Raw genomic sequence first — 13,083 nt, 5'->3', positions numbered from 1 at the left:
AAGCTCTCTGGTTGGTGGTTCAATTTCTGTGAGCCCCTATGAGTCCACATCAGTTGATTCTGTGGGTTTTGTTGTGGTGTCCTTGGCCCCTCTCACTCCCATAATCCTTCCTTCCCCTCTTGAGACCTAGGATAGAACCAAACATGATTGGCAATGAATAATTCATAAACATGTAATTTATGCAGTATGTATGCAATGTGCTCCATAAGCCCTCACAGCAAGGTTAAGTTCAGCTGTAAATTTACATTGGATTTTATCATCTTGATAAAATCAGGCCACTGAAGATTCTAAACTTCAGAAAATCCACTTAAAATTTTTGAACATCTGTCACATACCAGTTATAAATTTATTTATTTGAGATATATTAATGAGCAAAACAATTGTATGGTTTCAATTCAATAAAGTTTAGATATATGACATTATATTTATGTATATGTGTGCCTGGGTACATATGAGTATATATACAAATGTGTATAAATGTATATGTGTATACATACATTTATTTATCACTATACATATGTTACTTAAATTCAAGAACACTGAGTGTGGGGGAGAGTGTACTTATAGGGCTGTGGGTACACAAGTACATTGCATGTGTATGAGGGTCAGAGGACAACCTCAGATTTCAATTTGCAGACACCTCCCACCTTTTGTTTGAGATAGGGTTTGTCACTGGTATGAAATTATAGCACTTAGTTGAGGTTAGTTAGCCCACAAGACTGCATGGGTCCTTTCTGTCTCTCAGCAGCTTTTTATGTATATTCTGGGGATTGAACTGATGCCCTCACACTTGCAAGGTAAGCACATTACTGACTGAGTTGTCTCCTTAGCCCAAAACACAAGGATTCTTGAATGTTTCTATATATACCATTATATGGTAAACATATCATCTCTTCTGTTTAAAAATGGTAGGCTAAGGGGATAGGAAGATGGTAGTGTGTAAAGGTGTGTGATGTACAAGCATGAAGACACGTTTTAAATCCCCAGATCCACATAAGAGCTAGATGTTACTGCACACACATTCCTGAGTCCCTAGTCTGGGAGGTAAACACTGAAGAGGGTCACTGAGGATTGCTGTCCACCAGACTAGCTAAAATAATCCATAGCACTGGGAAGATCAAGGCAGGTAGATCTCTGTGAGTTCAAGGGCAACCTAGTCTACATAACCTGTTTCGTGAGCCAGAGATGTACAGTGAGGTCCTATCTTAAGAAAAAAAGTCAGGTTAGCCAGAGATATACAGTGAAGTCCTATCTTAAGAAAAAAAGGAAAGGGACAGAAAGAAAGGAGAGAAAAGAAAGAAAAGCCTGGCATGTTTAAGTCCAGATAAAACACAAAGATGAACAGAAAATAGTCTGTGACTCTCCATGACTTATAAAGAAGACTTACAATAAGAAGGGACAGCTTTGGAACAGCCTGCTGTGATTGTCATGAAAGTCGTTATTTGAACATTTAGTTCAGGTCTGCACTACAGTTGAAAACACATGGATATTTGCTCTGGCTTCTCTCAGATTAGTCCCAAAGTGGGCATTTAATAGTCTCTTCAATAGCTCTGGTCTAAGACACTCAACAGTAGCTGTTCCTGCCTTTGGAAGCCTTGAAAAGAGAAAGGCAAATAAACATTTCCTTCCTTACAATCTCCAAGGAGGCAGCAATGTCTACTGGAGGATTTTGCTGGCTTCCCACTTCCTCTAATTTTCCTGACAGGGTTTTATACTTATTTAAATACCCACTGGAATTCAGGTTGTTGTAACCTGTGGTGCTACATGACTTGCAGTGAGGGGCTATGTTTAAATCCCCTTCCCAGTGCAGCAGCTACACAATATCTGGCATCTATAGCGTGGGGACAATAGCATGAGTGACTGACTCCCTAGTCATGCAAGTGGGAGGAGAGGATGGCATCCCAGGAAATCATGAGAAAACAGAGTGTCTAAGACATTATGGAACATTCATTCTATGCAGAGATGGAGGTAAAGTGCCTCTCAGCTCACTGCCCTCTCTCTAGTTTTTCCTTCAAACTTTATTCAGTTGTTTCCAAATTCCTTTCATCAGCTCATTTCTCTAGCATTTCTGATAGCACTTACTGTGTGTTGAATGTATTGTGTTTCAGCAGCTCTCTTCTCCCTTATCCCCCATATCCTATCTTCCCATGTCTCCCTTCTTCCCTACTCATCTCCCCAGTCATTCCTTTTGTTGCTGAAAGGCCTCCAAGTCTACTTTCCGAAGAGATACAGAGCATTGTTCATTTCAACACCATCCACAATACCAAAATTACAGACCAATATAGATGCCTAACAACAGAGGACATGTGATATGTAGAACATATAATCAATATCATACACATACATTTTATACACACACACACACATATATAGAGGCATACATGCAAGCATATGTACAGAGTAATGTATATTTCTCAGCCACAAAGAATGAAGTTATATTGTTTGTGAGAGATGATCTGTTAAAGCAAATTAACTTTTTCAGAAAAATGAATCGATGCTTTCTCTCATCTAGTCAATGGGATAATTAGCAGTCTTTTTGTTTTGTTTTCTTTCCCTCTCCTTCTAAAAGCTAAAGCATTAATACATTTGAGCCCACATTTATGAACTCATAAGGGGGATGGGATTCTAGGAAAAGCAGAGGAGATTCCTTTATAGTCCACTGAGAAGCCTCAATTCCCCAGACTTTGTTTCTGGTTCCCTATGGAGCTTCTCTAGACCAGAAGTTTTAGAAGCCCTAAGAGCCTCCCCACCCCCCAGCAATGAGTTTCCATTCCTAGTGGCTGTGGAGAGTGGGCCAAGACCAAAAATAATCTGAAGAAATGATATACTTACATTCATACTTATGTAGGATCATTGCTGCCTTGCATTTTACATCCATATTTAAATTCTTGCTTTGCAAACTAAATAAACAAGATGGCAAAGCCCATTTAAAGAGAGCTTCTAAGTACAAACAAAGAAGAAAGGAGATTAAAAGTATCCTTCAATCTCCTACCTCAGAATAAATCTCATGAATTCTAAAGTTTCCACCTAAACAGGCTGGGTGCACCCATGAAAGAGCTCCTGTGGGGGCAACACTCAAGCTATACCAGTCACTGGTTTTCCAAGACTTCCCACACTACAAAAGGTTCAGCATGCATCTTCAAGTTCAGTCCTCCATGTCATCAGTAATAAAAGTACTATTGTGGTTTAAGATGTTGACATGAGGAATCCATAAAGCTAAATCAAATCTATGAAGTGCTTATGTTTTTTATTATGATTCAATGCATGGCTCAGAAGGTCAAGTCCAAATCTTAACGTTTCTTAAGGGAGGTCTACCATTTAACTTCTACTGAATGCATCCACAAAGCCAAGGGTCTCCAATGAGAAGAGCACAGTGAAAAACAAAGTAATTTAGGCTGAGAAATTTAGGTCTTGAAATGAAGAGTAATGTGTATGAAATCAGAGAAAGTTTGGAGAACTAATTCTAAAAGTTAGCCTGGGATGGGGGCTAGATACTTTCCTTCTCTGTCTTTAGTTCACAAAGAAATCATGGAATAACAGCTCACTACTAAATTGATCAGGAAACAAACTTAGCAGAGCTTAGTCCATTTTTTTTTTCTTATAAAATAGACTAGTTTGAAAAGCACTACAAATGCATGTAGTCATGGGTTACAATATAAAATTTGTTTCTGTCTAATGTTATGAAGTTGACCCATTTCGATCACCTTGTATCCATTAGGTTTCCTCAACTTCTCTTCAATCATTCTTTGAAGAAGCACATAACATCATTACCTGGTCTGAAGTTTCCAACATAGTCCGCTAGCTCACCATTCAAGTATCCTGTTCTACATGACAAGGCAATCCTGTGGGTGTAAAGGTACCGTTTTCTGACTTCAGTGACTTTCCTGAGCCTACACTTAAAAAAAAAAACCTACAATGGAGAATTCTGTAACCTAACTTCCTAACTTCATGGGGTGTCAGGGAACTCAGTAATGGCAAATAAAAGCATGTAACACTGTTCCTGGTAGAAACACAAGTAAATAAATGGTGATTTGTTTTTTTCCTTCCAGCTTGTATTCAGGGAAAATAATATCTTCTCCTATGCTCAGTTCTCCCACTAAAGAGACAAGGTCACCTCTCACTTGCTATGCAGAGTAAGGACAGGGTGAAATTGCTTCTCTCACCAAATTAGTGAAGGATTATACTCCTACCCTGTCCCTGTGGTCAGCACAGCTTGCTTACGAAAACTCTGAAAATAACTAACAGCACTAACTGAGAATCGGCTGAGTTACAAAAGCAATTTTCTCCAGTTGTTATGAGTGAGGGCAGCTATAAATCACTCTATCCATTTGCATTTATACTGCTTTTAAAGAGATGCTAGCATGGGAGAGAAAGAGGGGGGGAAACCTATCCAATAAGAAAGATACCCCTGAACAAAAGAGAAACTGTTCCCCAAATCACCACTGTGTTTGTTTGGAGACATTGTTTTAATATCAGATGAGCAGGGCTGTGGGGGGGGTATTTATATCACCCCCTTGTCTCATGAAGAGGCCCTTGAAATCAAGATAGTAATACTTATCTTTTGGAATTAATATCTAATCTTTAACCTCACTTGGTTTTTCTTGGAAACATGAAGAGGAAGCTTAATTATTTTGTAATTCAAAACATAAAACCCAATCAGATGCTCAATGTTGCTTATGGGTCTCTTGGCTTTTAACATCTCCATGGCATTTGCTGTATCTCTGAGCAATTTCAGATAAGCTAAGCCGGCAGCTGGGATCTCCCCAGTTGCAACAGCCTGATGTCCTTGCCTAATTTGACAGAAAGCCCATGGGTCTGGATTCAAGCATCCAAATAGAAAATATATTTCACTCCCAAGGACACATAATCTGAGCTATGTCAAAGCCAGTCCCTCTGTGGAATTCCTACATGAACATTGCTTCTCCGAGGTAAACCGAGGTCATTCAAGAAATGTCCTACCGAGTTTACTGAGAAGCGCTTTGTGTTTTAGGTAGTTATTTCACTGTAGGATGAAATGTAGTGGTGAGCAGAGGTAAGCTGTAAGGCCCATCAGAGAGGTTTCACATGATCAGGGTGACAGTGTTGGGTCAGGATCACAGTGGGTGCCACAAAGTAGAATGTTTGCTTAGTGAGCAAAAGCACTTACCTCCAAGCCTGATTATCTGAATTAGATCCCTATAACTCACATGTGCAATAAGAGGACTGACTCCCACAGCTGTCATCAAACTTCTCCTCAGGTGTTCACACACACACACACACACACACACACACACACACACACACACCAAATAAATAGATATAATAAAACATGACGTATGATTCTATTTCTAAAACTACCAGATTTTCCCTTTCTATCTATATTCATTCTTCCTTCCTTCTTTTCTTTCTTTCTACATACAGGATGGAAGGCAACTGTGCATGTGTGAGTGTGTGTGCAAACTGAATCCAGTATAGGGTATCAGACCCCCTGGAGCTGGAGTTAAATGCTGCCACATGGATGTGGGGAACCAAACTCCAGTCCTCTGCAAGAGCCTCAAGTACTCTTAACTGCTGAGCCACCTCTTCAGCCTCATTAATTTTAGTATATGACTTCTCATCCATTACAAAGATAAATTTAATAATAACCGGTGCTCTCAAAGTGCTTTCAATGTTGGCCCTTCTATCTGGCATGTTCCTTGACCCTGGTTACATAGAGAATTCAATTCAAAGTCAATGAAGATGCCCTTGGAAGCGCTTTGTTTGTAAAAGGTCAAGCTTTTGTCACATAAATAAGAACAAAGAAGATATTCTTAAATGTATTCAAAAGAGTCAAGTATTGTTGGCCCAGTGCTGTACTCTGCACTAAAGAAGTGGGGGATGGAGGGTCAGGAGTGCAAGGCTAGATACTAAGTTAGAGGCCAGCCTGGGCTGGGTGAAAACCTGCTCTAAAAATCAAATCAGAACAGAATTCAGGAGACTGGAATCTAAATACAGTTTGGACAGTTTCCTTAAGAAGTCTATCAAATAGGCACGACTGACCATGAGTAAGACGACCCCAACGAGGAGGAAGAGGTGATGCAGCAGATATAGAGGGATAGTAAGAAAATCTAAGTAGATATTGATAGTGTCTGTGAAAGTAGCTGATATTGCTAAGAAACCATCACAATTGCATCATGGGAAACACATGACATCTATAAGAATATTAACGTCCAAAAGTTAAATTGTCAGTTCTATCAGCAAAACAAGAGGTCAGCACTGAGAAAAAGGTCTGACTGCCCAGTCTTTGAGGCAACAGGCCAAGGATCTCACCTTGTTCAAAAAAGAAAAGCTATTAATATTATTAATAATTCATCTTCTGGTAGGTAATTTAAATATTCCTGATGAATACTTGAGAAGCTACAACTAACATCCATGCTGGATACATAATCTCAAATTACCCCAGTTGCAGAGAAGAAACACAGATATATATGTGAATAGGAAGAAGAAACCACATAGGAAACAAAACTTAAATAATAGATATGTATAATATTCATGAAGTCATAAAGTTCCAAAAAGTCTAGACAGATCAAAAATGGTTAAAATAAAAGCACTATATCTATTAGACACAAAGGATATAATGTATGCTATAGTGTAACTTTGATTTCCAAGAGGCATATAAAAGTGAAATAACATGCAAGACAAAATAAAACCTTGAAAAAGTAATGTCAGGAAAATGAAACAAAAAGAAGTTAGAAATGATAACACAAATATTAGTTCTGTAATGCAATGTGTTAAAAATGTCTTTTCTGGCTACCCTTGTATCAAGGCATATAAGCAGCCAGAAAATATGAAAAGTACTTTAGCCTCCTGTGTTTTAAGAAATTCAAAACACAGTAATGAAGAGATGATGTAGTTTTTCATCTATCAGATTGGCAAAGATAGAACTGTATAAGAATATTTACTGATTGCCAAGAGGGAACCAGGCCCACTCTAAAACATCATTTTGGCAACTACTAACTGAAACAAAGGGAAAAAAAATGAGGAGAGCAATTTGGAAGTCGTGCAATGCTTTTGAAACATACACTTGGGTCTAGTGTTTTTTCTGGGCACTCACCCTACAGAAGGTGCAGGATTCACTCATGGAGATAACTCTTTGCTGAAGTTTCCAATACAAAGAGGAAAACAGCGTATACATTCAATGATAAGAGACATTGACAAATATTGAATTTTCCAAAACTAAGACTTTAAAATTCTTTAAAGGAATAGAGTATGTCTATCTACAGTAATGTAGAGAAATAAAAAATACATTTAAATTGTGATTTACTTCCTCATTTTAATAGCAGACTGTGGCACCCACCAATGACACCTTTATATCTTTATGAGTTAAGGGAACAAATCTGCTGCATTTTTCTAATCATTAAATCTCAAATGGGCTAGAATGCAAACAAATCTGGTATTTATTTTCTCAAGGCCTCTCATCTTCCTAGTTATAAATGATAACAAAAAGTAGGGCAAAGTGGTGGTGGGGGCTTCAAGTCCACTGGCAATCACTAGGCAGAATGAGGCACTAGCACATCCACTCTGTTAACAGCATCTGTACATCTGATTGTGCCAAAGGTGATCCTCTTAACTATCCATCCCTGTATAGTCTGAGGATCACAAATCCACTCCTATATTTATCCTTTCCCTGGTTCTGATGCCTCCCAAGTACACAGTGTTAGCTGCTTGTTTATCTAAGTCTGCAGATCTTAAATGTATACACAAATGTTCAGTTCTCATCCCCTAAACCATATTTTCCAGAGTGGCTAAGCTTATACAGTGTTCCAGACTAGCCACAGTGTGCCTATGACTCTTACTCCATTCTATACTGTCCTGTGTTCTGTGAAGATTCAGAGGACACCTAAGCTACCTCTCCTCAGAGGCTCTGGCTGCCTATACTGTAGTAGATCTGAGAATTTCAAGTCATGAGAGAGTATACATCAGCATTAGATTATGAAAATGAAAGGATCCACATTTTGGCCTTTTCTTAGCAGCACTTTTATGTGCCTTTCTTCCAAGTACATTTAGAGATATTAAGTAGTCTATATAAATGATGTTTCCCTAACAATAATTTTGAAAGTCTTCAAAATATGTTGACCTTGAGCCATAGAAGAGGGTAACACACGGATATGTATACATAAACATGTAGATCTTTATTACAAACACAAGTTCATTTTTTAATTTTTATTTGGTCCTAATGAACCAATTTTTTATTTATTTATTATTTATTACAGGTATGATGTCATACTGGTTTAATTATCATGGGTTTTTTTTAGGGGGTATGCTGAGATAAGGGAGGGTAATATTCATTAAATTATTTTTCTACTTTCAAATATTCTTGCTTAGTTTGTCTTAGCATGTTTGTGGAACTACTATAACTGCTTGCTAAACTTAAAAAATTACTGTGCTGGAATTTTAACTTGGTATTTCACTGAATTTTTGAAATAATTTAGAAATAGTTGGCACCTCTGCAATATTGAATCATTCAATCAATATTGAAACAGACGAGGGCAAAGTACATCTCTGTACTTGTTTATCAGCCTAGTCTTTCAGTGGATAAGTATGTCCTGTTAAATATTAGTTTTGTTACTATTATGTGTGGTATCATCCACCCATCTATTTCCTACCTAGGAAAATGATGGACCATTGCATGTCTATACTATAACCAGTTACTGTAGAATCTTCTCTAGTGTTTCAGTTCTTACAATGACTGTTCAATTCCCAAGGCAGACATTTTCTTCATGATGCAAATCTGCCTGTTGTCTACACACTTTAATCAGTTATTCTCTTCATACCGTGTTAACTCCAACTTCTAATGCTTCATGGAGTGGTATTCATTATAGAGGGCATTCCTGCCTAATTTATGGCTTTCCAGTTGTACCCAGCTGGGAATAGTCAGTTAAAGTTTCCCTCCTTTCTCCTTTTCCCAGAGGCAGAAAGACACAGGCTGCTGGTTATGCTACAACCAATCAAGGAAAGTTCCAGAAATGCATCCAGTTTTTTGTTCCATGATCCTTCACATGCTGAGGTTTACCTGGGGTTGCTTATTTTTTTAGTTGAAATTAATGCATAAAAGAAAAAGCACATGTAAGGAATGGCCAGTGCCTCCACTTAAGAACAGGGAAGAATCTTTCTCAGAATACACAGGTGGCTTTTGTGTGTAGCATGATGAACAGGCATGATCTGGGAACATCTTTTCCCCTGACGGATCCTGATGTTCTGTTAGGAAGCATGGCATGATGATAAAGGAAGAGGACACCTAACAGCATAGTTCATTTATGACTTTCCAGGGGATACACCTAGAGTTCCTTTACTTGTTAGGCTAGGTGCTGTAATTTTCTGATACAGAGTGTTATCAACCCAAGGAAGCTGTTTTCTATTCTTAGTTTGATGAGGCTGTTTAAAATCAGGAGTAAATGCTAAAATGCCATCAAAACCCTTGTGGCGCCTACTGAGAAGACATTATAATGGTTTTGTTTTTTCAATTAATATGTTAATCTAGAGTAATAGACTCCAATTGTTGAATCATTCCTGCAATCCCTGGGATAAACCATGCTTGGAACGTGGTTAGTTTGTTAATCCATCCCTGTGGTTAATTTGAAAATATCCTGCTCATTTATTTCTTACACTACTGTGCACAAATTAAATGAATCTACAGTTTTCTTTACACTACATTTCTCTAGTCAATTTTATAGACTCCATGGCCACATAGAAGAAATTAGGAGACATCTCATTTTTTTTCTACTTCAATACATTAAATAGCATTACCTCTCCCTAGATCAGGAGGATTTCTTCCCTTGAGGCTGGTTGCAGTATTTAATAGGTCAGTAATTGCATTTTCTGTTTCTCCTTGATTCTTATTATCCTCAGGTTTTCTGTCTTGTTGAAATGATGGTCATTGGTCTAGGTTATTTTAAAAATCTGTTTATCTTCTAGTTATAACAATTCTAAAGAACTATCCATATACTTACAGATAAGTCTAGCTCTTACCCATCATTAAAGAAATTTCTCTTTGCAGCAGGAGACCATTATAAAAAACCACAATAGGTCAAAATAGAAAGCAAATGATCATGGGAAGCCCAGCACCAGTGGACACAACTACAACATGACTTCTGCAAAGCCCAGAGGACACTGAGGAAGAGAGAGCAGAAAGACTCTAAGAGCCAGAGGATCAGGGAAGCTGGTGTGAGATTGTGTCTCCTGGAAGTGACAGAGAAGCTTCACCCATGATACCACAAAAAAGTGGCTGTCAAAACAAGACATCTAACACACCAATAGGCATGCTAATATAAAAGGAGGAAACTTCATGGTGCCTTACCTGCAGACAAAGAACTATAGGGAACTGGGCAATGCTGATAGTGGGAGAAATAGTCCCCCCCCAGGATTATCTAATACCAAGTGATTAGCTCTGAACTCATATAATATAAGACAGTAAATGGATTTAGTTCTGTATATACATATAGATATACATATACATATACATATGCATATGCATATGCATATGCACATGCACATGCATATACATATACATATGCATATGGGCAATGGTGTGGGTAGCAGCAAAGCTCAGGGGCAGCAGATATCAAGAACACTGGTACACATAATGACCCCTGAATAAAAAGTCCTTGGTCATCTTTCCTGATGCCCAGCCTGAGCTTCCTTGTTTCCTGCCTCAATTCTTTAGCATGTACTCAGTTCCACTGGCTCTCTGCATTTCTTCCAATAAATTTCTTATTGTTCAAAAGAATCATATTAGTTTTTGTTGCTTATAACTATGAAGTACTTTTATTAAAAACTCATTATGTCATGCTATAGAGCTAAATAATATAGTCTATAAAGTTTCTACTTTATGGAATATAAGATTTTCCCCTTTGGTCTGAAACAGTCCATTTTTATTAACAGTAAATTTTTGCTTATTTTCAATTTATTAGACACCAGAGATTAGGGACCAAGCTTATTTCTTCTATAACTCTGGCTTTCTATTTAGTGTTGTCTTCTTTGGCTTGTTAGTTTCTGACATAAGTGGATCTAAGGCTATAGCCTTGTAGTAAATCTGACCCAATCCTGACCATTTCATTAGTACATTCCCAGATGTTAGATCTGTAGACATTTCTCTTAAGCCAATTCCTACAGGGAATAATTATATTATTTCTCTCCAAGAGAGATAGAAGGCTGGTTGCCATTATGTTGGTTGTAGAGTATCAAAACAGAGCCAAGAATATTCCCAACAGACATATATTTTCTCTGCATCCCTCTACTTCATATACATTGCTCAACCTCTGGCATAGAATAGACCATTTTGACCTCTCCTGATGTACTTCTAGTCTCTGTCTTCTGAAGTGATATGCAAGATAGGCATGCAGTTGACTGGGGTGGGAGGCAGAGTGTGGAGATTCACTATCCAGTGTACAGATTTTGAGCTGTTTGATTTGTCACATCCCTTGTTTCCTCCTGGCTAGATAGCCTATAATTCATTCAGGATCTATAATTCAATGACCTTCTTCTTCATTCTCATTTTTCTCTATAGTCCTTTAGGTGTCTGCTCCTCTAACAGGTAAAACAGGAAACTTTCACTTTCACAGAATTTTTACCTTTTGTCACAAAAATGCTTTTGTCTCTGACCCATAGTCCTCCCTTTCAACAAGCTCTCTCTCTCTCTCTCTCTCTCTCTCTCTCTCCCTCTCCCCTCTTCTCCCCTCTCCTTGCTTGTGTATATGAGTGTGTGTGAGAGTATGTGTATTTGTATGTGCATGTGAGTATACGTGTGTGAGTGTGTGTGTGTGTGTGTGCTTGTGAGTATATGTGTATGTGCATTGTGTGCATGTGTGTTTACTAAGCAAAAAAGACCATTCTTTGGATTCCTTTTCTCCCCCTTTTGACTTTCTTTTGAAATGATAGTAATTTTTTTTCTTTTTTCTTCTTATACAATGGTTTCCCTGTATGAGAGATGGGACTGCATAGGGAACATAAGTGCACATAGTACAGTTCAAAATGTAAGGAACACAGTCCTCATATGGCAACCCCAGCCTTGAGTGACCCTGTGATTACCTCCTCAAAATTTGTGCACAGGGCATACATCTTTCTTACTCCATTGCCTCCCGACTCTGCTCTAAGTATTAATTGGTCTTCATTGCATTTAAATGATAGAACTCAAGCAGAAAACCATAGCATTTTGGCTTCTGAACATGATAGAGGAATTGGGGGGCTGCTACAAATTAATGCAGGAAGCTTGAAGAAAATCACAAAGATGGAACTCCCAATTCTGCCCACAAATGACCCTCACATTCCATGCTTAACCTGAAGGTGATGGCATGGGATAAGACTGCAAGGAGCCCAGCACAAGGCTCAGCACCACTCACAGGCTCCAAAGCCTCTGTGACACAAAATGTACAGTGTTTGAATAAAATACTTTTGGATTTGTGAAAATGTGACATAAAATAAGACAGAATGATTTTTTTCTGTTTAATAAGAACAAAATTACAAGTGTCCCAGATACCCTAGATTGACTTAACAAGGATTTTAAAATGCTAATGATCAATATGTTCAAGAATCTGTAGGAAAATAAAGACTTAATGGGCCAAAAGATGGATTATTTTAAGAACAATATAAAATTCATATAATGAAATTATATTCTATTTGTTGACACCATAAATGATAACCAAGCAGAAATCTCAAAACTAAATAATAAGGTAGCAAAAATAGACTATTGTTGAACAGTATTCATGCCCAACTACATATATGAGATAGAAGACTGATAAACATATAAAACAGGTCAACACAAAGTAAACAGTTCAGCCAGTACAACCAATCACTAGAAAAGATGGAGAGTGGAAAAGTTACCAGTGGAGCATTGCAACATTGCTGAGTTGTAGCTGTGGCTCTAGGAGAAAGAGGAAGATAGTGGGAAGTATGAAATCCTTTAAAAAAAAAGATTGCCTGAATTTTTTCCAAATTTTGTTCAGATCCAGACAGATAAAGTAGTTTACACTCGAAGAAAATAATGTTTGTGCCTGTAGTAATTGAAAGATGAAGGAAAGAAAGAAAGAAGGAAGGGAGGAAGGGAGGGAAGGAATGAGGGAGGAAGGG

The sequence above is a fragment of the Phodopus roborovskii genome, unplaced genomic scaffold (assembly GCF_943737965.1).
Source record: "Phodopus roborovskii unplaced genomic scaffold, PHOROB, whole genome shotgun sequence".
In the NCBI taxonomy this organism is placed as follows: Eukaryota; Metazoa; Chordata; class Mammalia; order Rodentia; family Cricetidae; genus Phodopus; species Phodopus roborovskii.
This window is presented reverse-complemented; position numbering follows the sequence as displayed.